The 25540-nt window shown below is 48.2% G+C and overlaps 1 protein-coding gene across 8 annotated transcripts in view; it reads left to right on the top strand.

The window, feature by feature from the left end:
* Positions 1-25540, top strand: part of JSRP1 (junctional sarcoplasmic reticulum protein 1) — a 185685-nt gene that overhangs the window by 61437 nt on the left and 98708 nt on the right. For 4 of the 8 annotated variants that reach the window (XM_085639995.1, XM_085639991.1, XM_085639992.1 and 1 more), the window contains one exon: positions 19988-20165. The exons of the other annotated variants lie outside the window; for them this stretch is intronic. The gene's annotated coding sequence lies outside the window, so the exon portion shown is untranslated. The remainder of the gene's footprint in view (positions 1-19987; positions 20166-25540) is intronic. 8 annotated transcript variants of the gene reach the window in all.

Below are 25540 nucleotides of genomic sequence, written 5' to 3'. Positions count from 1 at the left end.
TCTTTAGTGTAGAAAGGAGAAAGGAACCCACTCGTGACGGATTCCGTGCTGGCTAGTCCTGAGGAATTAAAGGGCTAAGTGCATGATTAACACAGGGACCAACGTTCAGGCTAGCCAAGAACGGATCAAAGGGTGGTATGATCAGAAGAGTAGTCCACCCATCTGCCATTGGTCTTCTTATAGGTCAGTTAGTATAGGTCTTCATCGTTTCTGGATAGACGTGCAGGGTGGAGCCTTAGGAAGTATAGGATCTCATACATTAACAGACCATGTGGGTAACGTCTTAGACAGCAAAGCTGTCCATTCAAGTTTGACAGTCCAGCTGAATGGCTTGTTCGATGGCAGAACTGTAACTAATATTTGAACCCATCTTAAACGATGGCAACTTCGCCAGCAGGGCAATGTTCAGTCTTCTGTACTCTTTGTCTACCGATCTTTATTTTTTTGCTCCCCTACACTGTTTTTCCATCTTTAATTTCCACTCTTGCCACCTGCTTTTCTGCTCTGTCATCCAGTTCTCCACGTCTCAGCAGTCCTACTTCTATTCCTTCCCTTTACTTTTCTGCACTACATATGATTATTTCCATTTTCAACAGCTATGTTGCCACTCTCCGTCGTTACTTCCATTTCTATTACTGTTCCCCCAAACTCCAACTCCTCACAGCACTCAGAAGTGATTAACGCAACATATTGGAGCTATAGAAAGTCACCAAATTAAATATGTTTAAATTAAAGGCTTCATTTTGAGTTTGGGCAGCAGATTTTCTATCTTCCTTTGCTGCGGATTTTCCCCCAATGCCAAGAAGGTGGCGGACAATTTAGAGCTTTCTGTTAAGGCAGGGGAGGTTTCTCCACTAAAGCAGCTCCAGCTACCCTGGAAGAATCCACTTTGTGTGGAGGGTGGCGGATTGAAGGGCGGGGGGGTGTTCTCCAGCATTAATTGTGCCAGTACCATGCCAGGTGGTGGAATCTCCACCACCGAATTTGGACAGTGGATATTTGGTCAAGGTCCCAGATGTCTAAACCCCGTGACCAGCTGAAGGGTGTTTCTCAGCATGTCAGGGACACTATGACTGCTTCTGAAGCAGTAACGTAGCAAGAGTGCCACAGTCCCCAGTGTGAACAAGCAGAATGGGCATGCAGCCCACTGGTTGTGTAGTAAGAAATAGATGTAATTGGGGTTCGGTGGGCCCTTTTCACTCTGGACCCCGCTGCACAATAGATAGATGCGCCCCCGTTCTGAAGGTCCGCCATCGTTTCCACGACCGACTCTCTGAGGTAACCCTCCCAGTCACGGTGACGCATTGTCTGCTGTAGGGAAGGGCTGCATTACGGAGATCGGAGCCCTGCGGAGTGCTAGTCCCATGCGCATTCACGTTTACCCAAAGAAATGGGTAACTACCACAGGAATCGGTGCTTACACAAACGATTTCTAAAAGTAATTCGTAAATTGCAGTTGTGGTGGAACGTAAAATGATGCCGCCCACCCCTTCAGAATGTTAAGGGGCATTTCTCAGTCCCCCATATTTCAGAAATATGCATTGGCTTTGGCGTAACGGAGCCTCTCTGAAACGTTTGGGGGACCCTGGATAGTCGGGGGCCCTCGACGCTGCAGGGGCTGCACTGGCCTGTGGTACACCCCTGAATCTGAGGTCTTTTCCACCCGACACTTTAGCCAGAGTCATTTGACAGCTTCATTTGTTAGTCGACTCTAATGGCTGGTTATCAGCCGGGTAGGAATCCCTCATCTCAGAATTTAGACTCAGCCGCATAAGGGAGTAAACTGCATCACTCCATGCGTGATCACCGCTTTACGTTGCTGTTGGTGCAGCCAAGAGCGTGACATCCTTCAAGACTCGGCAGACGTCCCTGCAAAGTCACGGACAAAGAATCACCCGGTTTCAAAGCGGAATCTCTGTCACCTGCCTATGCCCTCGAAATATCTTTTGCCCATTAACAGTGTTTCCGATGTGCAGCCACCAGGGGGCGATGTGTACTGTGAAATCAGTGTCGTGTGGAGCAGACCAGTGCCACGCACCAGCACTTGAACCATCGAGGCGGCCTGCTTATTACTTCTGCATGAGGGGTTTTGTTCCCTTTTTAAAGTATAAACGCCTTCCAGCTTCAGAGATACCAAGTGAAGGTCCCCAGCGTTTTGCATGAGGGTGTATCTTCCAGAGACTGATCTCTCTCCCTGATGTTCAGCAAACGATTAACGTTTCACACCCTATCTGGGGCGGGCCTAGCTCTCAGCCTCCCTATAGTGCAGCAGCATCAAAATAATGGTCCACTCGATTTACTTTGCAAGGGTGCAAAACGAAATTGACAATTTAGTCACTAAAGTAACAGTAACATGGGGATTGCCCCGTCTCTCCTCTCGCTCAGTCTTTGAGGCTCTGGACGCGCCATGGTATCTGCATTCCGAGGTGAAATTCTAACACCAAGCTAAACGCACCCAGCCTTAGGAAAAGTGTAGCGCGCCATGCACGCGCTGTGGTCACGCAGGGACAGGAGATGTGCACGCGTACAGAGTGCACATCTCCTGTCCCCCTTCAGAGGAGACGCCATGCACGGCCACATCGACTGTCTGTGCGCGCACATGGTTTGTCTCCCTTCGCTAAGGAAAGCCACAACAATAGGTTCGCCAAGGCGAAGCAGCGCATGCGCTGCGTTCGCTAGGCGAGACCTAAAAACGAAGAACATTGGGTAATTGGCTCTGCAGCCAGTTGCACGTCATTCTACATTTTTTGCGCCAACTTTAAAATCATGTGCAAAAACTTGGAGAACACTAAGCGCAAATGGTATTTGCTTTGGGGCGTGTTTGCGCATGGATTTTACACCAACTATAAAGCATGTGCTAGGTGGAAAGTTACTATAGCTTGTGTGCTCACATGTAACCTGCCATGGGAATCACAACTTTACGCCCAGCTGAAGCCGGAACTAGGCCTGATAGCGCAACTGGGGTGGTCTTTTAATTGTGTATGCTCGGAGGAGGAGCCTAGCGCTTGACCAAGATGGCCGCGTGAGCTTTGAGCTCCCGAGACCCTTGTGCCCTCCGTCGACTATCCTGTCTCTAATCCTGTTTGCATGCATGCCATCGTGCAGATGACTTGTCAGGGAGGCGATTGATGCTACCCGCGGTCGGATCGCCCACCGGGAACCGGAGTTATGCATGGCGGAAGATTGAGGCCTATCTCCGAGGGATGCCAGGGGCTAGAGTTGGCAGGATGCCCGACCTCTAATTGAACAACAGCGGCCAGGCGAGGTGTGAACTACCGGACGGAGGTCCCTATCCTTTCACTTTCACTTTCTCGCCCTTTGTTGGTCCTGCCCAGGGAGTGCTCTCGGCTGCTTTATTATCATTTGGACGCTCTGCACGCTACTCTGGCGGCCCATCGCAGGACTGCGCACTCCTGCCTCCTTTCGCTGAGAGAGGGTCGTCCTGTTTGAACCGACCTGCTTGAGCCAACCATGTCGGGCAAAGCAGAGGTGGATCGGCAGAAGCCTAAGGCCACCAGGCGGGGAGCCTATACTCAGGCCAATAATATGGACCGCTACGCCCAGCAGAAGGGGTCACCGGGTGGACCGAGCCAGTCGCCGGATGTACAGAAGACTGCCTCACCCTTGGCCCCGGAGCTCTCGCTCCAGGATGTCATGGGCGCACTCGAAGGGCTGCAGACTTCGATTGGGAGACAGTTTGATGCCCTGGCGCACAAAGTGGATGCCATCTTGGTGGACGTTAATCTGATCCGCGCGGATTTGGGCAAAACGAACGAACGAGTTAAAACCCTGGACCTCAAGACCACGGGCCTCGCTGATGATGTCTCGGAACTACAGACCGAGGTCCGTAAGTTGCGGACCGAGAGTGATCTCGCCGCCCGTCGGCTGGAGGACTTTGAGAGCCGGGCCAGGCGCAACAACGTGCGCGTTATCGGGGTCCCGGAGTCCTCGGACGAGACTTCTGTAGACCTGCTAGTGGAGGACTTGGTGCTTAACCATCTGCAGCCTAAGGGTCTTGGAAAGTTTTTCGCAGTTGAGAGGGCCCATAGGGTGCCGGGTGGTAGGCCCAAGGTGGGAGCCCCACCGAGGCCGATTGTCGCCCGGCTCTTTCATTTTCGAGATCGGGACGCTATCCTGCAAGCATCGAGGGTGACGGGCCCGGTCCCCTTCCAGAACGCGTCGGTGAATTTCTATCCTGACTTCACCCAGCAGGTGCAGAGGCAGGGCTTCCTGGGGGTGAAGAGGCGGCTTCGGGAGAGGGAACTGAAATATGCCATGCTCTTCCCTGCCAGACTACGTGTGGTGTACGAAGACCGAACATTCTTTTTTGAGTCGCCTGTCATGGCCGATGAATGGCTGGACGCTCTGCCCCGACGACGGACGGGAGAGGACACTGCCGCAGACGGGGACAGTGGCCGGGATGAACAAGGTTGATGTCTTCGTAACCGAACTGACTCGATTTGACTCTAGCTAATGACTTGAACAGAATGCAGTAAATACGGAGGGTTGTGGGAGGACGAGGGGAGCTCTTTCCTCCCTTAGGGTACTTTTTGTAGATTTTGGGTTTGGTAGGGCGACAGGCACACTGCAAGTTGGGGGGGCTTTGTAAGCTGCAGCAGGGGTGCAGGGTGGGGGGGATAGTTGGGATTTTGGGTTTGTTGTTGGGGGGTTTGTTTCTGCAAGGCGTATTGATTATTTTCAGGACTGTTCCATGGTGGCTCTTCGGGTGTGGGGTGGGCCTCCTTACGTTTGGGGATGGGGGGTAGGGGTTTAAGTGTTATTAGCTGGAATGTTAATGGTTTGGGGGATCGCATTAAGCGCGGGATTGTTTTGCAATTCTTGAAACGGTCATTGCCGGATGTCGCCCTACTGCAGGAGACGCACCTTATAGGTAACACGTGCTATGCTCTTAATAGGAAGGGTTATAAATTCATAGCTCATTCGGGATTTTCCTCTGGGTCCAGGGGTGTGGGCATCCTAGTCAGAGCCTCGCTACCATTTGAGGTGGACTCCACCATTGTTGACGATAGGGGGAGGTTTGTGGCGGTGGCGGGGCGGTGGGAAGGAAGAACTTTGGTTTTAGTTTCGGTTTATGTCCCGCCGGCCCTGCAGGCCTCCACGTTTACAGATCTGGGTAGGGCCTTGCTGGATCTCCCGGGGGGTATGCTTGTGGTGGGGGGTGATTTCAATGCTGTCGGCTCTGGGCTGCTGGATAGATACCCGCCCAGAGACACAGGGGGGGCTCAGAAGTGGCTTCCAGACTTTCTTGACACACTTGGCCTGATAGACTGCTGGAGGCTCCGGCACCACACACAGAGCCAATACACCTTCCACTCCGGAGCGCATGGTAGCCTCTCTAGGATTGATTACCTGCTCACTCTGGCTGCGCACGCCTCAATGGTGTCCGAGGCCAGGCACATGGCGCGTGGTATATCGGACCATTCGCCAGTGTGGGTCAGGCTGGATGTTGGCCGTGAGGGAGGGGGAAGGGTGGCTTCTATTAACCCTTGGTACTTCCGAGACCCCAAGATGCGCAGCGCACTGGTGAAGACAGTTGATAATTTTTTCAAGGACAATCGGGGATCCGTGGACTCGGCAGTGTCGCTGTGGGAAGCATTTAAGACCGTGCTGCGAGGGGAGGCCCTCTCCCTTGTAGTGGCGGCCAAGCGGCGGAGAGATGGCGAGGTTATGCAGGTTGAGGAGGAGATCGTGGCTTTGGAGGGAGCGCTAGAGGAGGAGGTTACAGAGGCCTCACTGCATGAGCTGAGCTTGAAGCAAGCCGAGTATAAGGACCTGGTGACGAATGCCGCTAAGACCCTCAGTAGGGAACAGCAGGGCCGCTTGTATGATGTTGGTGACAAGGCCGGGAAACTCCTAGCTTGGCTGGACAAAAAAGAACGGGTTAATAGAGTAGTGCCGGAGTTGACGGGAGAGGGGGGAGAGGTGATTGTGGAACCTGAGAGGATTGTACAGTGCTTCACGGACTATTTCCGTATGGTTTATGCCTCAGTGTCGGATAGGCCGCCCGAGGACTCGCGTGACCTCTTGCGTGATATCGCTTTGCCCTGTCTTTCCGACGTAGATAGGGACGATCTGGATGGAGACATAACGGTCGATGAGGTGGCGGGAGCTATCCGCGCGCTGAACTCGGGCAAGGCCTCGGGCCCGAATGGCTTGCCAATTGACCTGTATAAGCTGTTTCCGGATAGGGTTGCCCCTCACCTGCGCGCCATGTTCGTGGAGGCGCGGGGGAGTGGGACCCTCCCGTTGGATCAGCCACTGGCGACAATTGTTGTTATACACAAAGATGGTAAACCCCGAGATAAGTGTGCCTCATATAGGCCTATCTCACTTCTTAACGCCGAGCCGAAGATTCTGGCTAAAGTCCTTGCGGCCCGATTGATCAGGGTACTTGGAGACCTGATCCATCCGGATCAATCCGGTTTTATTCCGCATCGTAACACTGCGTTAAACCTTCGGCGCCTTCATGGTGTGATCGCCAGGGCGGGCACGCTGCGTGAACCAGCTGTTGTGGCGTCTCTCGATGCCACGATGGCCTTTGATACGGTGGAATGGGCATATTTGTGGGCTGTGCTGGCCAAGTTCGGCTTTGGCCATGGTTTTGTGAGCTGGGTGAGGTTGCTGTATGAGGGACCCCTTGCGAGTGTGGTGGTAAATGGCCGGGCGTCGACTCCGTTTCAGCTTGGGAGGGGCACTCGGCAAGGTTGCCCCCTGTCGCCATTGTTGTTCGCCCTCGCCCTTGAGCCACTGGCGGCGTGGATACGCTGGAACCCGGATATACGGGGACTTAGATGGTCGCCCGAACACGAGGACCGCATTTCGCTATATGCTGATGACATCCTGTTGTATCTTGCCTCGCCCAAGAAATCACTGATAGTGGTCTGCGACGTTCTTACATCTTTCGGTAGGAATTCGGGTCTCGTCATCAACTGGAGTAAATCGTATCTATATGTTCTGAGTGGCGAGGTTCCACCGATCCCGCGATCTTGTTCGATCCAGATCGCTCAGCAGGGCTTCGTGTATCTGGGGATCTTTATCTCCACGGACTCCGCTTTGCGGTATGAGAGGAACCTGCTCCCCCCCCTAGCGCGCCTGCGGCGGGATGTAGAGGGCTGGCGGAGGCTGCCGCTCTCCCTCGTTGGGCGCGCTGCCTTGTTCAAAATGATGTCTCTTCCCCGGTTCCTCTACGCATTGCAGAATACTCTAGATTGGGTACCGGCCAAATACTTTCGGGAGATCGAAAGCCTCCAACGAACGTTGTTGTGGGACGGGCGGCCGCGAATAGCAATTGCTAAGTTGACGCTTCCATGGTATGATGGGGGTATTGCGCTTCCAGACATCCGACGCTACTATTGGGCCACCCAGCTGAGCGCGATTAATCATGGTCTCTATGGTCCTGCCCTCAGCCCTGGTTATGCCATGGATAGGTGGTTGCTGCGTGGTGGTAACTATCACAGGGCGTTGTACTCGCGGTCCCTGGACTCGTCCCTCACGGGGCCCACTGGGGTGGCGGTGCGTGTGTGGAAGATGGCAACTGACTCGTTGGGCTGGAAGGATAGGCTCACCCTCGCTACCCCGCTGTTTGAATCTGAAAGATTGGGTAGGCTTTGGCATACAAAAGGTTTTGATAAATGGGACCTGATCGGCATCTCCAGGGTCGGAGATGTGCTGATTAAGGGGAGGGTGAAGTCCTTTGAAGAGTTGCAGAAGGAGTATGAGCTGGGGACTTCCGAGTTTTTCCGCTATGTTCAGGTGCGTCATGCCCTCCGGTCAGTCCTCGTGGAGGGTGAGAAGGTGCCTGAGTCCTCCCCTTTGGAGGACCGGATCCTTGATGGCCATATGCCTGAGAGCACGATCTCGCTCATCTACAAGAAATTGATAAACGTCCGGGCGGATACGCTTCTGGGGCTGCGGGACCAGTGGACTAGGGATGGACTCGAGTTGGATGACGAGGATTGGCAGTCTGCTGTTTCCTCTCCCAAGGAGGTTGCGATCCCGTCGCGTCTGAGGCTGGTGCAGCTCAAAATACTGCATCGAGTGTATGTGACGGGGCCAAGGCTGGTTCATATGAGATTCTCTGAGGAAGGCCTATGTAGGAGGGGATGTGGTTTGGTGGGTACTTTCCTGCATATCATCTGGGAATGTGGTGTCATCACGGAATTCTGGAGGAGAGTCCATGCAGTGATGGGGGAGGTGACGGGCATTGCTATGCAGCCGGAAGCGCGGTGTTGTCTCCTGAATGTCTGGGGGCCCACTGATCACGATGCGGCACAGACCCAATGGGTGACTCTGGGTAACATGGTCGCTAAGAGAGACATCGCGCGATTGTGGGGCTCCGTGGGGCCCCCCACATTGACCGCGTGGAAAGAAAATATGGATTGGAGTATGCTCAGGGAAAAGACAGTATATTGCGCTAGAGGCCGCCCTCGGAAGTGGCACGCCATCTGGGGGCGGTGGAATCAATACAGGGGGGGAATTTGTCTTGCCCCTGATTTGGATCCCCCCGAGGAACAGCTTTCTTCTTGACATTCTTTCCAGCCCAGTATATAAGATGTGATGATTAATTGACTTCTTGGACCTCTGCTGTCCCCCTTCTTCCTCTTATCACAGTACTGTGACTGTTAGATGATTGGGGTCCGGCCTCCCCTGGGGGGCTATCACCATGGGCATTCAGTGTTCTTGCCTTGCTGGGGTTTGTTGTGTGTTTGTGTTTACTTAAAAATGGAATCTTTTCACTGCTCCTTTACTGCAATGTGGACGCTTCTTTGTCCTTCTCTATCGAAGCTGCCGAACCTCCGGGTTGTCGGCTGAATAGCTGTGTCCAGACTCTTGGAGAAATAAAGGTTTTTAAAAAAAAAAAAAAAAAAAATTGTGTATGCTCATAGGCTAATTCGAAATTCATTGTCTAAGTTGATGCAATTCACATATTTGCAAAGAGTCTACAAAATTACAATATGGATACACCCCTGGCTGAAGTTTCCTGTTCGAATTGTTCTTAATTATGAGCGTGTCCCTTGCGTATGCTTTGGATCTTTCGTGGTTCGTGGGTTACGCGTGGCCATTGGAAAGCTGGCATTTTTTCTCGCGCTGCTATGTGTTTTATGTAATCTGTGCCGCCTATGAAGACCTCTTAACTATATAAACGCCAAAAAGATTGACTTTGTCAGTGCTTGCTTTATCCTCAGTTATTTATTTACTTTATTTCAAGATTTTACATCCATGTCTGTGTCAATTTACTTATTGTGAAATCATTACTGTTGTTACTATATTTTAAGTCCACGTATTTCTTAGTGGGATCTTTTGTCAGAAGAGTGCACACAATTTTCCTTAGGAGCCCACTGCCAGGGCTGACGAAATCGAAAGTTTTTTGTCTTGATTCCACCTCATGTCCCTTTCTGCCACCCCCCACGCCAGACTTCCTGTCTTTCAATTTATTTTACATTCTTTCTTACCCCTCCTTTCTCCTTGTGTCACTGTTTTCTTATCTTTCTTTTCCTATTTGTTTCTTCCTTTTCTGAGTTTTTCTCTCTTGTTTCGTGTCAAAGACCAATTATGAAAAATAGGTCCCAGGCCACAAAAAATGAGTGCCGGTGCCCACCGCCTGCAACCACCAGAACAAATTAAGCAAGAAGTGGATAAGACCAGCCGGGATTTATTATGACAGAGGACCTGCTGAGAGCAAGGCCGTTGTATTTACTAGAAGCTTTCAAATCGTACGAATTACACTTTTTTTTAAATAAAACAAAGCATTCCCAAAACATGTGAAAACAGAGTATCTTATTACATGCTATGCGGAAACAAACTTTCCAAAAGTATCCTTAGAAACAGGAATAATCACATGGAAGGAGAGATGCTATTTTAGAAAATCACTGAGCAAAAATTTAAATATCTAATGAGGTGGCTCATTCCATAGACCTTAATCCATGTGCGACCTACATTTTCAGGCTTGTAAACAGCAAACTTCTATTCTTGATCCCACTGTTTTGAACAATAGTTTGATAAGTTATTCAGGTCAAGATAACAGAAGAGACTGTCTTTCCAGGGTCTTCACTGCGCTGCTCAGAAATAATTGGGGTAACAAGTGATATATAAATACAAACCTTTTTTCCTCTTCTATCCTTCTGCTATCCTTCCGAATCCAAAGAGCTGACTAACCTATTCACTACTTAAAATTTACTTGCATGTTTCACAATACTAATTCAACACTAATCCTCTGTGGCTCCCGGAGTAGCGTGCTACTCTCCGACAAAGCGGTTCGATGCCTCGTCAGGGGTAGTTTGCGCTATACAAATGCAATTACAATACAATATATTATCTTCTGAATATGCTCATCATCGAATCACAGGGTGGATTCTGCCTATGGTGTGCTTGTTCTACATTTTGATGATCTGAAGCACGTAGGAATTACATTTGTGCACCACTGTTGTCAAGGCTGGAAATGCAGCACCCATATCAGGGAGAGGGCGCTGGTGCCAGGGAGTAACTAGGTCAAAATCATCGCCCCGGCTCTCAGCATCTCATGTGTCCTGATACACCTTTGCTGGTCTTATCCACCCTTTTTGCTGGTCTTATCCACGGCTTATCTTGTTCCGGTGGTTGCAGGTGGAGGGCAGTGACGCTCAGTTATGGGGACCAGATCTTATTTTTCATTTTCAGTCATTGACCAAAGCTGGGGAGAGTGAGGCTGAAAGGGGAAAGCAGGTATGAAAAAGAACTTGGAAGAGTCAAATAAAGAGACCGGTTTATGGTGCTGTGAGGGAGTAGAAGGAGGTGAAATCAAGGCTAGGCAGTCTTGGGTTTTGGCAACACCCGAAAATTGCAGAAATGAACTTCTAAGGCAAAACTTTGGGCCCTGCTTACATTCCATCTAGTATATGGCCCGTGGGCCAGCATGTGTCCATAGTCGATGATCTCGGCTTCCTTGTCTGTCTGTCTATCGTGGTTTGCCAGCAGCCATGGGTGTTAAGTTTGGCATTTTCACTATGTTCATCACCATCAACCACAATCACCATCACCTTCAAAAACTTCAAGAAGAAATCCTGCTGATTATCTAGTCACTGATATGTGCTGCCTTTTAGACTCAGGACCCGAGGCAGGAGATGATCGTCAGATTCTTCAGTGCACTATAGGCGAAAGTGGCGTCACCTATGGGCCGGCCAGTTCTGTGGATGTTTATCTGCTTCTAGCGTACTATATTCTTTGTCGTACTACTTGCTCCAAGAATGACGCAGATAGAGCTGCAGTATATCTAGATGGGTCAGCGGGTAGCCTGTCCGGGCTTGCAATCTGTTGACATTGGCTTGGCCAGCTCAGTCCGCACTTGTTGGTAGTCAGTTGTCACTGAAAGGGCGACGAACTCAGTAGAAGTCAACCTTCATTAATGTAGATTTTAATGAAGAGTCTTAGCCATGATCGCTGTTATTCTGATGAATTCATTATTTCATACAGAAGAGACGATCTCACAAAATAGTTATGTTTGATTATTTGTGTAAAACACATTTGATATTTCCATGGCTAATGAGAACTGTTTTTTGTGCATCATTTTTTCTGCTGCTTGTGGGTTGCCCAATGGCGATAATTCAGACAGTGGTTCAGGCCTTGGGACCTTGTGCTATCCAATGCAAGTGAGATGTGTGGTATTTGTGTTAAACTACGGTGCGTGATGTCTGCTGGTTTTCGACTTTCCTATCGACAAAGGTCCGTATGAGTGTGTTCAGTGTTTCAAACAGTTATGAGAGCATGTCAATATCTGCTATCCTCGCTATGCTGAGTAGTGAATGCTGGTTTTTGGATTCCAATGATGATGTTCCAAAAGAGGTGATCTTCCTTTAAATTGCACGGTTCGGTATGTCTTGAGTTTTCGTTATTGTATGCATTTCGGTGTCCTCCTGTCTCTAGTCATCGAGCTTTTGGTGTGCAGGTTCTTATTTTCAAGTTCCAGGCAGTGGCATTACATGGGTGTTATTTGTCTTGATGCAAGCAAAGAAAATGAGCCCCTACCCCTTTGTTGGCTGGGTGGTAAAAAGACTAGCATTATTGGGTTGTACCACTCTCATACCCCTGGGCCCCAGTGTCACTGAACCTGCCTCACTGTCGATACCTACGCCCCTTAGGTGCAGTTCAACAATGGGGATTGTTCCTTGAGTGTTGGTATTCATTTCAAATGTGCACGTCTGCATCTCATTAGTATTACAGGTGGTGGATCTCCGACAGACTTGTGAGCAGTGCTTAATTTGAGCCGGGAATTTCCAGTGCTCGGCACCACCACTTAACTCTTAGCACTGGCGCTTGTGACAGTCTGCCACGTGGTGGTGCTGTCTGCCAAATTTAGGTATGAGCACAACTACAGCTCTTTATTAATTAAATATGCTTTAACAATCACTAATATGTGCCATTCTTATAGCTTTGGGGGCCTTGAAACCTATGAATTGTGACACTTGTAGGAGTGTGGTGGCTAGTAGTTGTGTTGGCACTGTCATTGGCAATGCTGGCAGGGGCAATGGATGGTGCAAGCTGCCGTGTCCTCTTAACGTGGGCCCTGGCACTTATTGTTTCACAAATTAACCACTGCTTGCAAGATTGTGTGCATTGGGTCTAATGGTGTGTTCGATTTGGGTGTGAGTGGCACTTTCATCTCATTATTATGATTAACGTCTGCTGGTTGTTTGTGTGCTTCACTGTTGCAGGCTAGATGTAGGGGTCTTCCATCATACCTATTTGTGTTTTTGTGTTTTTTGACAGCTAAGCATATGTTTTTAGTTCTTATGCGCTTGTCGCTGCCTCAGTTCTCTTGATGCTTATGTAGTGGTATCCCCCTTGGCTGTTGATTATGCCCTTGCCTCCACCTTCTGATGTCTATGATCTGGTCTCTCTGTCAGTTTGCTAGTGTCTCCCTCCTGCAATATGTGAATCTCCTGCTGCATTGTGTGAGACAGTGTCACTTGTTCCCTGTGCCCCCGCCAGTTCTCCTTATGCACTTCTCTTGACCCTGAATATGTGGTCTCCTTTTCAACGCTTTTCCAGGCTAAACAGCTGAGTGCTTCAATCTTGTGTTCTGTACTAGGTCTTCTCTAACCCTGCTGATAATTTGATCACTGTCCCCTCTTGAACCTTTTCCTGGTCTATTAGCTCCTCGTCCCTCTGTCTTAATTTAGAAGATATAGGTATTTATATATAGATTTTTGTATGGCACTGTACACCCCATAAATGCCCCCTCAGAGTGCAATGGGGAGAGGTAGAAAGAATAGGATCCTAGTAAGCAGATAAAATGCTTTATGTGTCCGGAGGTATTCAATTCGAGGCTTCCTTCACTGGTGATCGCATGTCATGGGCCGTAATCTTGTAATGGTGAATCTGATGGTAAAGCCACATACATAGTAGTGTAGGACGTCAATGGTCTTAGGCATCTGACCGAGCAAGGGTGGAATGCATCCCAGACCCAGTTTCTGTGGGTTCGGATTCCAGTGTTGTAGTTTTCATGTCCATGGTCTGTTCCTCGCCCCTGCATCGGTGCAATCTCTGTGATGCTTTTTCAAATTGAAAAAGAAAAAACATGGTTATTGATAGTAGTCAAAAGCCAATGGAGAGGCGTTGATTGCCAAGGAATCCTGCTAGTAAAGCAGCCCAAGGACCCACGTTTGTCTGCGTTGGTCTGGAAAGAGGGTTGGGTTTGCATAGTTTCTCCTGCATAGGTCAGATAGGAAGTGAGGGACATTTACGCAAGTGTGGGAGAGTGTGCGGATACACCGGTAATGGAATGGGTAGATAGTATGTAAGAGCTCTCGCAACCGAGGAATTTTTAGAAGCTTATCCGACCGTGTACACGGCCAACAGAGATCATCCAAGAAAAGAATCGCTGTCTGCCCATGCCAGAAGTCCTTGGCCTAGAGTTGCCTATACTGATGGGCAGGAGGACAAATGTATTGTACCCCTGCACTTTGGAGCTGCATGCGGTTCTCTACTGTGCTCATGGAACTTCCATGTTTGGTTTTGTGACTGTAAGTCTGTGCTTTAGAGGGGGGGCTGTCTTATTGATCTTGCTGATTGCATCAATGATATTCCATTTGTCTCCGAATCTCCTCAGTCTTTCGTAGACTGAAAACAAAGACTGTATGCACGAAACCATAAAGATCCGTTATTCCCTCTTCCTTCATGTAGCCCTCTCTTTTTTTCTCAAACTAGATCGCTGAATCTCTGGATCGTTTCGATGTGGGGGCTTGGCTTTCAACTTTCAGGGGTGAGGGGGATAGGCATATGGTAAACATAGTTACAAACATGTCGCTAGAGAAAGCTAGGTGGCTGGTGCATATGGTTGATCTTAAGGACCACGGACAACATGACGTCACTTAGCATCTGACTGACAGTTTGAGGTATCTTGGCAGCCATGGGCAGGCAGTGTGATCTTGCTGAGCACACATGGATGGATAGAGTAAGGTAGCCAGGGGCCGATGAACAGGGAGAGTGAGGCATATAGGAAGACATTGTAGCTTGAGGCAGGGAAGCAAAAGATATGGGATGGCTTGAGGTGCATGAGCTAAAACAAAGACATTTTGATTCACCTCGAAGACATGGGTGGATAGAGTGACGTCAGTTGCGTAACATGGATGGTGTGAGGTAGCTCGAGAAAAATGGAGAGGCAGTGTGAAGAGCACAGGACATATGGAAAGAAAGTATGCGTTGGGGCACGGTAGCATGAGCTGTGAGGTATCTATGAACTTACAAAACAAGGATTTTGGTAAATAGAGATACGCAGTGTGAGGAGCTTACAGACTGTAGAGGAGTTTGAGGGGCAAGGACCTAGAAGGCATGGACAGACCATGTGATTTAACTTTGGTAGCACAGACAGCTATAGTACCTAAAGTTGGCATTCATCTGACAGTGAGGTACGTTACAGCACATGGTCAGGCAATGTGAGGTTTCTTGGCGCACATAGATAGTGTGAGCTAAGACAGGGCACATGAGCAAAAGATTTGCTATAACAAGCGCTACATGGATAATGGGAGGTAACCTGGAGGGCATTGATAGTGTTCTGTGCTTCAGACTCGCGAACAGACAGCGTGTGAAACATGGGCACATGAGCAGTGTAAGGGGTTTGGAAGTCATTGACAACATGAGTAGCGTGAACCACATTGCGAGGCAGTGGGAGGTACCCTGGGATGCACGGAAAGACATTGTGTGATGGGTCCTGACAATGCTCATCACACAAACTCACCTTACACAGGCTGTCAATTGAGGATCACGTGGACATTATGAGCAGCTTGAAACTCACTAATGGGTCAAAGAGCTTGGGGCACATTATTAAACCATGAAAGGTCTTTGGGGGTACATCATCATATGGGGGCTTGGGTGATACATGGATGTGAATTCTCATATGCATTTCCAGTCTCACACAGATGGACAGCCGATCGTGAATGTAGTCTCATATTGGGGTGTATCCTGACACAATATGTTATCACACAAATGCATAGTGTCATGTAGACACCTGGTCTCACCTAGATGCACTATTCAAAGTGGTTTAGCGTGTTTCTGTGCCTTACATGGAAGTATGGTTTAAGGCAGTGGTTCTTAACCTTTTGACTTCTATAGACCCTGAATTAATAGTGACTCGCATCCGGGGACCCCACTAAATCATTATTGGAATTCGGGGACCCCCACAGAGTCATTACTTAAACCCAGGATCCTAGCCTAATTATTTTGATCATTACAATCTCAAAACAATACACACAAATACAGACATAACCACTCATCAAACAAATACACAGATGAAATTTTTTGTTTATTTCACAAGTTATTATAACAATTTAAATTTTAATTTTAACGGGAAGGTTGGAACTTTTTCATATTCAGTTGAGGCCACCCGTTGTCCATATTATTTTCTGTTCGATGCACTTGCTCTGCTCCCACAAATCAATTTGAGGATATCAACATCATTTTTAGACTCCAATTTCAAATTCCAATACATTTGCAAAACATTTTAAAATGTTATGTTTTACATTTTGCTTCATTATTTGGTTAGACTGTAGTTATCTGGTAATAATATTTGATTTTCTGAGCGGTCACGGACCCTCTGTCAAGACGTCACAGACCACCGGGGGTCCCCGGACCACAGGTTAAGAATCACTGGTTTAAAGTACAGACAAGGTGGTAACATTCTCAAACATAAATGTACGCCACAGATATTTTAACATTTTTACTTGGAGGTACGTGTTACATGTATAATGTCTTATATTTAAGTACAGCCTCACATGTGAAGGTACAGTCTTACAAGGATGGTAAAGCTGCTAGGGAATATATAGCGTTGCCTGGATGTACATCCTCACACAGACGCATGGTCTTGCATGTAATGCATGGTTTTGCATGTAGAGATAGTGGTCAGCTTGTCCATGCCATGAGATTAACTCTCAGCCTTTCGCGGTTCTCCAACCAACTACACAGAGCGTGCTAGTACTTGTACTTTCACATCACCCATTGCTGGTACAGACTTACAACATGCTTAGTGTTGTCTGAAGTAGCAGGACTGGCTGAAAGTCGCACATGACACAGGAACATTTGACAGCCTAAAGTATTTAGGGCCCATAGTCGTTTATCGTTCACTCTTTGCTTACTCTGTATGTTTCTGATCAGACGGTCACAAAGTCTTTCTTCTATGTCAATTGTTCTCTCATTTCCTTACCATGGATGCATCTCATAAAATGTGTATTTTGTCCTTCTCTCTCCGCACCCTCAAAAACACAACAGGTGTTCCTTCCTCGTTGCCCAAATGTGCTTGCTATCCGGCCAAACCTGAACACAGCAGTCGCTTGCGATGTTGTTGGGATAACATTATCATATATCGCATTGTTATCAAATTATGCTTCGCAGCATGAAAGGTTCACAACACAGGCAGCCAGCAACAAAGCAGAGTTTATATTTAGCACATGGTGAGAGCTGAATGGACTTGAAGGGGAAAGATTAAATGCAACCTGGGCGGTGAGTGAGCAGAATTAAACATAATGGTCATGTGGCAGCTGTTAGGTAGACCGACATGGTGACCGCAGTGTCATTCACAGATGGGCTGTTGTCCAATTTGCCATATCAGCAGAGAAAATTTGGAAAGCTGACAATTTCTGCAGAGCGGCCAGTAGTTAAAAGTCCTATTTCATGCATCATTTTGACACAGTTCTCAAGTTTTGATAATTCTTAAAAGTGAGAACTAGTGATCATATTTTATGACATCACAGGAAGTGACATCATGCCATCAGCGACAGCATAGAAATTTATATCAGTTAAATGATAAAACAAGCAAAATTAATGTAAAATTAATAGAATAAGACGAAGTGCCATTTTTAGAGTTTGGCAGACAGGATACAGAGGTGGCAGATGTTCCATTCACCGTGTTATAAGTCTGTTATAGATAGGGAAGGGTGAAGAATTCCGCTCCGCCTGCGGAGTTTTGCTTTTTCTCTCAAGCAGCTCGCCAATGTTTAGTTGACGAGCACTTGCAAAATCGAGCACTAGACCTACTCCCGGCACGATTTCTCAAAGCGGGCTGTCCCAGCAGGTTGCGACCGCTCGTGTTGAGAAACCTGCTGCTTGCATTGAGGAAGTTGCCGCTCGAGTAGAATGTCTACTCGAGCCGCAGAAAGCAGCAGCGTCCTCTGGCAAGATGCGTAGTGCTGTTCGGGCTGATTTTACAGCATGGGACAAACTTCCTGGACAAAAAATCAGTGCGAGCAGAGCGACTTAGAGTACGACGCTGGTGGAACTCCACGGAGCGAGGCTGAGTTTTTCCTGCACTTCGCAGAGTTCCGAGGAGTAAAACTCTACAAACTCCACCCAGGCCTAGTTATAGCACAATGTCCATGTAATTTGGTGGAGCATCCTATCGACCAGGCTTAAAATAAGGACCTAAAGCCTCACCAGATTAGACAACTGGCTGACAAAATTTGTGGAGCAACACTGCAATATGGCTCCACCCAGCAAATTAAGGGCTCTGTGTGAGGGCAGCTCCAGAGTTGGTTTTTCTTCCTGAAACTTCTGCAGCTCCCTTGACCTGCTCTGCATAAAGAAGAACTCTGGACAGAGGTACATTTAGACATAGCGCTTTCCATCCGTGGTCTTATTCTGTCTTCTGAGAGTGAGAGCTCAGCCTGACCTCCCGATGTGTGAGTCTCACTCATAATGAGTGAGACTTGAGGTCACTCTTCTGAATGCTTTTTAGTGACTGGCCCAAATGCCACCCTGTGAATTGCCATTCATGCTGAGCATTTGGACAGTTTTTGTGCCCAATTACTGCTTTTGCTTTTTTGTCCGAATGGAGAATTACAACTTTTGTCAAAATGTCACAGTTCTCATTTGTCTTTTTTACCTGCTAAAATCATGCGATATGTTCAAGTGAAAAGCTCAATAATAAGGCGAAAGCTACGCAACTCGTCGCAGAAGCACTGATGCCAGAAGTATTCGTATTCCTCATATACGGGTAATGAACGCCTAATGAGATGGTATTTCGGTGACCCGGAAGTCCTGATATCCAAGGTGTTAATACTACAAATCCCAGAATGCTTATATAAAAGCTGGACTGGATGAGCTATTCATGTATGGAATGGAGGCTTGAGGGCTGTGCACTAAAAATAGCTCCTTGATCAGTAATATTTGTAGATCCCCACAAACCCTTTCCAAGCTGATCCGGCTAGTACAACCCAAAGCACCTATCAAGATGTTGCGCTCAAGAGGAGTAAAACTCTGTCTCTTTCTTGAAAATCGATGTAATAAGACTTTATTCCCTTCTGTGCTTTTGTCGGTCCAGTTAGGTTATGAGAAAAGTTCATATTTAAGAAATATGTGAAATGTAAGCAGTGAGAGACTGTGTGAAATGGTATCAGGGCTTGGATTTTATTCAACATTAATTTGCACCCTGGACCTTATCATTAAATATAATGATATCTATTTCGATAGATATCAAAACTACTGAAATAGGAGCTTTAGGCTCCTGAATATACGATGTTACATCGCGGTGTTTACACCGCGATACCTTTACAACGCAGGCATTACATAGACATGCGCTGGAGGGCGCTGGACTTAGGAATAGTATTATTTACTATTCCAACTCCAGTCTACGTACGGTAGGGAAGGTGTTGGAATAGTAAATCATACTATTCCTTAGGTTAGAGCGCCATCCAGCGCAAATCATTGTAATGACTTGCGTTGTAATACCCGTGTTGTAAAGGTATTGCGGTGTAAACACCGCAATGTAACCGATGTTTCCCGGTCAGCTGAAGGGGTCTTATATTGCATGGGATGGGAGCCGTCTGGTAATCGCTGAACATTGGTAGGTCAAGAAATGTTCCTTTTAGCCTTAGTGATGAGTCCCAGCTTTCGTTCTGCAGGGACAGAGGTATGCCAGACTTTTTGGATAATCACTGAAGATAAATTTACAAACAGTGAATCTAAGCATGTATTAGTTGAATAGTAGTTGTCCGATTGCGGCCCTCGAGAAACTTTAGCGTCGGCCTTCCTTTCCGTATAGATGGGGCCTCTGGAATTGTGATCCTGCCACATAATCCATAATCTGCAGATTTTAACAAAAAAAATGTTTGTCTCAAGTTGCTTAAAAGGTGGCAATGTATTTCTGCGCAGCGGAAGGGCCTTCGCAAAGGTTGACTGGACATCTTTCAGTTAATGATTGCTAATTTTTTGCTGTTAAACTGGCACTAATGAGGTGGATTATTTGCCCATATTGTGTTACCATGTGTAAACATGCTTAATGAAGTAATAGCATCTCAAACACGTGCCTCGTTATGACGCATAATTTGCCTTTTCTTTCTGCATAATTTATTTAGCCAACCCTGCCACATAATTTGTTCCTCCCCTGCCGTACAGTTCACGTGAGCCTGCGTGTACAGCCGCGTGCGTAGGCCAACTCATCCTTGTGAGCATTGTGGCTGTGTGACTCTGCGCATGAACCCTGGCTTGTGTCGTGTTTTTGCAGAACCACCTCATGACGTCTGCCCCTCAGCAGCTGAGCGCGAGCCGTGGCGGTGGTCGACGCGCCCCGTGATTGGCAGCTCTTCCCCTCCTCTCCGGCACCTGTCGCTGTTCGTCCCCCCTCGAGCCCGGGGCTCACAGGAGGCAGGCGTCCCTCGGCGGCGGCAGCACCCTCCACGCAGGTAAGTTTGTCTTTACTTATGGCTCAAAGTCGGGGATTTGTGGGAGAGTTTACACCCCCTGCGCAGTGGCCCCACGGGTTTGCGCCTCGTGTTTTTTGCGCGCCGAATTCTGAGACCCGGTTGGGAATTTCCGAGTTGCCCCAATGAGGATCCCTTGATGTATTGCACTCGCAGCTTTAATTTTAAATTCATGACACCCACAATAAGCAACTCAAAATGTTATATAGGTGGCAATATTAATTTCTGTCGCAGTGAGTCCGTGGTCTCTGGCCTCCTAGATATAAAAATAGTTTCTGGGTGGGGACAGAAGGCGACCTGAAGTGGCTTTAGGGAGCGCGAGCTCCGAGGAGGGCCTGATGAAAGACAGGCCCCACCAGGAGAGTTCTTAAAGGGGCAATCCAGGGAAGAGTGAAAAAACACGTGTACTGAACCAGTCCAGGCAGCATCACTACCATTGCCCGCCAGGAACGTTCGGGAATGTTTGTGTGTTTGATGACGTCTGCTTGGGTCTCGAGACTTTGTGACATCAGGCACCCTCTACTCTAGCACCTTTAACTTTACATTGGGAAAGAAACTGTTCAGTTGAGTTTAATGGGATACATAGGTTTGGATTAATGAATTGAGATGATGTTTTCAATCAAATGGCAAAGAATTATTGTGCTTTTTAAGAGTATATGTATTTTCATTGTTTTTGTATTTAAAAAGCATAATACAGCCTTAATGCAGGGTCTGACGCAGCACAGTTCTTTATATTGCGCTGCAGCCAGACATACCATGGTTGGCGCAATAGATACTTAAACCCCTTGCAGCACAAAAGGACAGCTTGCAGTGAGGCGCAAACGGTCCACCCCAGAACATTACTGTGAGGGAAACTGGCTCCTGACAGTTTGTGAAAAGCCTAGAATGCTGGGGTGGAGGCCTGGATGGAAGCATCAGATCTCCATCCATGCATTTGCATGCACAGTGTGCAGACATTGCAACCCTTGTCTGTTGAGGGGTCAAAGGTCACAATGCCACAAGAGGCACATTGTGTTTTTGAAACCGGGGAGACAGGCAGCGGCCTGTGAGACCCTGCGCGTTTCCTCCAATGTCATCCCCCCACACAAGCACAGCCACGTGCCTGCATGTGTAGTGTTGCAATCAATACACAGACGACGCTGGTTAGGTATGCAGTGGGAGCTTTATTCAGACAGCGTCCTCACTCTTACATCTGCTTCTTTCTGTTTCTTGACTCCTCCCATTTCCTTTTACATTCCCCTCCCACTTTTAGATCCCTGGTGCCGGTCCTAGTGCCCGGCCCAGCTACAACATTACATCTCCCTCTTCTTAAACAACTTGAAACATTTCAGAAGTGTCCGTGCATGTCAGAGTTGTCAATAAAAGAAAACAACATAGTTATAGTTCTTCAATGAGGCGAACGGGTCTTCGATGAGTTCGCTGCGGCCGGTGGGCTACATCCTGAGTCGCCTGCTCCTCTTCACCAGGAGAAATGAAGTCCGATGATCGCTTGCTAACTCAGGTGCGTTCCCTTTCAAAGCATTGTTAGGCACGGTCAGTGCTTCTCGGACAGTGGGCGTGCATTTCTGGAAGTGCGCCACATTCCTAGTGATCCTCTTGTCTTCTGACGCGACCGTGATCATGGTCCCTTTTTGTTTTGTTGCTAACAGCGGGCAAGGATGATATCGGAAGTCTACTTTTCTCTGTTGTTCTTACCGCACCAGCACCCAGTCTCCTTCCTGGATGGATGACTGCACAGCTTTTCTCCGACTGTCGGCGTATTCTTTCATCTTCTCCTTTTTCAGTCTGTCTCGTGCTACTAATTCTTTGTGATCAGAGTCTTGATGAATATCACTGGCAATGTCCTCCCAGGCCGGTACTCTAGTGTGCACTGTGCGACCCAACATTAGGGTCGCAGGACATCTACCTGTGGTGGTATGGGGTGTGGTTCGATAGGCTCGTAACACCTCATTTAAAGCCACTTGAACATCACACTTTGAAAGTTCTGCTTGCTGGATGTTTTTTTTTTTAGAGTGGCCATAAATCTTTCTACCATTCCATTGGCCTGTGGCCAAAGGGGGATGATCTTCCTGTGTTTGAAATTCAAGTGGTTGGCAAAAGCAGCGATAGTCTTGCCCACTGAGCGGTGGGCCATTGTCTGTTTTCACTACCTTCGGTATGCCCCGTGCTGCAAAAACCTCATCCAGCACAGGGATAGTGGTGGCAGCTTTGGTTGACGCCATGAGGTGTGCAATTGGGAAATGTGAGTACTCGTCCATTATGACCAGGATATACGTGCCAGATTGCAACGGGCCAAAGAAATCTACCGCAACATGTTGCCAGACGCAGTCCGGAAATTCTGACATTTGTAGAGGCGCAGGCGGATCCTCCCGACTTACTAGCTGACACTGTGGGCAGTCTTTCAGGGTGAGTTCAACCATCTGATCGAGTGCAGGAAACCAGACTCGCTCCCGCAGCGCTCTCTTCGTGGCTACGATATCTCTGTGCTCTTCATGCGCTAAGTTGATGACTCCTTGGCGCAGTTGTTTAGGAATGATGATCCGTTTGTCTCGTAGTAGAAGACCATTGGAGGTGATGGACAGTTCATCCTTCACATGTCTAAAAGAGGAAAGTTCCTGACTGTCGACCTGTCCATTTTGTCCAGATTCTTCTAAGTATGTCCAGCTATTGGTCTGGATGCGCTGTTTTACATTTTGTAAGGTGACATCCTCATTGGTGGCGTCCAGGATGGCCTCCAGAAGGACTGCAGGTGGTTTGGCTTGAGCCACTTCAAAATTAATGTACTCCTCCGCTAGTGATGGATTTGATCTGTACGTTGCTTTAAGACGCCTCGACATGTAGTCAGCTGGATTTGCAGCTTTTCCAGGTTTGTGGACGATAGTATATGTATACTCTTGAAGGCGGATGCCCCACCGCTCTATTCTGGGTGGCATTTTGGCTCTGGGATTTCCAAAAATAGTTAACAGGGCCTGGTGGTCCATGATAAGCGTGAAGTGTTTTCCATAAATGAAGATGTGGAAATGTTCGCAGTCCCAGACTACTGCCAAGCTTTCCTTTTCATGCTGAGAGTACGCTCTCTCTGTGTCCGTAAGACTCAGACTTGCATAGGCTACGATGTATCGTTGATCACCCTCCCTGTCGTATTGAGCTAATATGGCTCCCAGTCCCACGGGATTCGCATCAACAGTGATTTCAGTTTTTCGCCGCGGATTGAAATAAGCGAGGTTGTTGGCTGATTCCACGGAAGCTTTGATTGCGTGGAATGGGTGGCCCATTGGAATGGGTGGCCCTGTTTGGTCAGCTTTCTCAGCGGATAACTGATGGTGGCGTAATCCTTGATATAACGTGCACAGTAGCTTGCCATTCCTAGAAATGAGCACACATCCCCAGCGTCTGGGAGTATCGTTTAAGGCTGCAGTCTTTTCCGGATCTGGTCTTATACCTGCACCTGAAAAAATGTGTCCAAAGAACTTTAACGTAGATTTGTGGAATTCACATTTGCCTTTATTTAATGTGAGGTTGACATCCAGTAGGGCATGACAAACTCGGTCTAGCGCCTTGTCATGTTCTTGCATCGTTGCTCCATATACGAGAATGTCATCACTGTAGTTTAGAGTGTTGGGAATATGATGGATTACTTTCCTGACGGCCCCTTGAAAGATCTCAGCGGCAGATGAGACCCCAAAGCTGAGCCTTTTGTATCTGAACAGGTCTTGGTAAGTCGAGAACGTGGTGATGTATCTCGATTTTTCATGAAGTTCCAGCTGGTGATAACTCTTGTTGAGGTCTAGTTTGGAGAATATTTGCGCCCCATTGAGTGACGCAATCATGTCGCTGATGTGAGGTCCCGGGTGTCTCTCTCTTTCAATGGCGGTGTTGGGTGCTCTCATATCCACGCAGAGACACACTTTGCCAGGCAAGCCCTTTTTCGGTACTACGACCACTGGAGAGACCCAGGGAGTGGGTCCTGATGTCCTCTCAATGATGTCAGCCAGAAGCAGAGGCTCCGCAACACGGGAGGAGGCGGGCACTGAAATTCACCTGTGCTGCAATGCGGGAGCAGGCAGGCACTGGAGCTTACCGGCGCTTGTGGGAAATCGGTCTCTGGGTCCAGGACTTGTCTCCACACATCTCCGCCGACACTCTCGGGCAGAGCAGCACATCGGGCAATACGCAGCCCGGATCCTGCGCGACCGGGGTGGGCTCCCGGTTCGCGTCCACAATGGTACACAGCAGGAGACACACGCGACCGAGTGGACTCCCGGTTCGCAACGCACATCCACAGCTCCTGGGCAACGGAGCCCTTGGCAGGACGGCAGGCACAGCAGGGGCATGACGCGACTAGGGTGGGCTCCCCAGGTCGCAATACAGTAGAGCTCCAAAGCAGCGGAGCGCTCCACAGGATACGACTGCACCAGGTAAGTGCAGCGAAGGTCCACGACCACCTCGTCGCCAGCTGTGGTGTCACAATCAATACACAGACGACACTGGTTAGGTATGCAGTGGGAGCGTTATTCAGACAGCGTCCTCACTCTTACATCTCCTGCTTCTTTCTATTTCTTGACTCCTCCCATTTCCTTTTCCATTCCCCTCCCACTTTTAGATCCCTGGTGCGGGTCCTAGTGCCCGGCCCAGCTACAACATTACAGCATGTGTTTTGGTTACTGCCTGCTCTCTGCAGACGCCCCTACATGCAGTGTGAATGCAAACATTTTCCTTCTCTGGGGTGCATTGTTGCTGACGTCGGTTCAGCCGCCGGGGGTCTTGTCCTGCAGCCTTCTTGCAGTTGGATCACACCTGTACTTATCCTGCACTGTTTCTGCTGTTTTGATGTCTGGTGTTGGTGACTGGTGAGAGCCATCACTGCTTTCTCAGATGGCGGAGGGAATTGCATTGGTGTTTTCGCGCAGCCATCTGAGTAAATGGAGATATGGACTGCAGTCATGTGTGCCAACATTCATTCATTTTGCAAACAGTGTGAGGACGAGCTCCCAAGTATGTGCTTGATTTAACCAGTCATTCCTGCCTGATGGCTCACTTGTCGCTGACATCTGCCTGCCACCTGAGCCATGAATCTGACTCTTAAAGAAGGCTTGGCCCAGAAAGAAACTTTAAACTGAAAGAAGTTCTTTCCTCACAGTTTTTTGAGAGATTGTCTAAGTGAATTGTGAATTTGAGCAGTTTCTGGAATGAACATATAGGATATTCATATAGTGACTGAGTTATGATTCTTTATGGTCTGTTTTTGGAACAGATAATTAACTGTTACTTGCAATTCAGAGCATGTGATTAATTCCATTTTTATTTGGTCAGTCATTTCAAGGCGGGATGTTGGGGGTATGGAATGAGCAAATAAC

The sequence above is a fragment of the Triturus cristatus genome, chromosome 12 (genome assembly GCF_964204655.1).
Source record: "Triturus cristatus chromosome 12, aTriCri1.1, whole genome shotgun sequence".
Lineage (NCBI taxonomy): Eukaryota > Metazoa > Chordata > Amphibia > Caudata > Salamandridae > Triturus > Triturus cristatus.
This window is presented reverse-complemented; position numbering and strand designations above follow the sequence as displayed.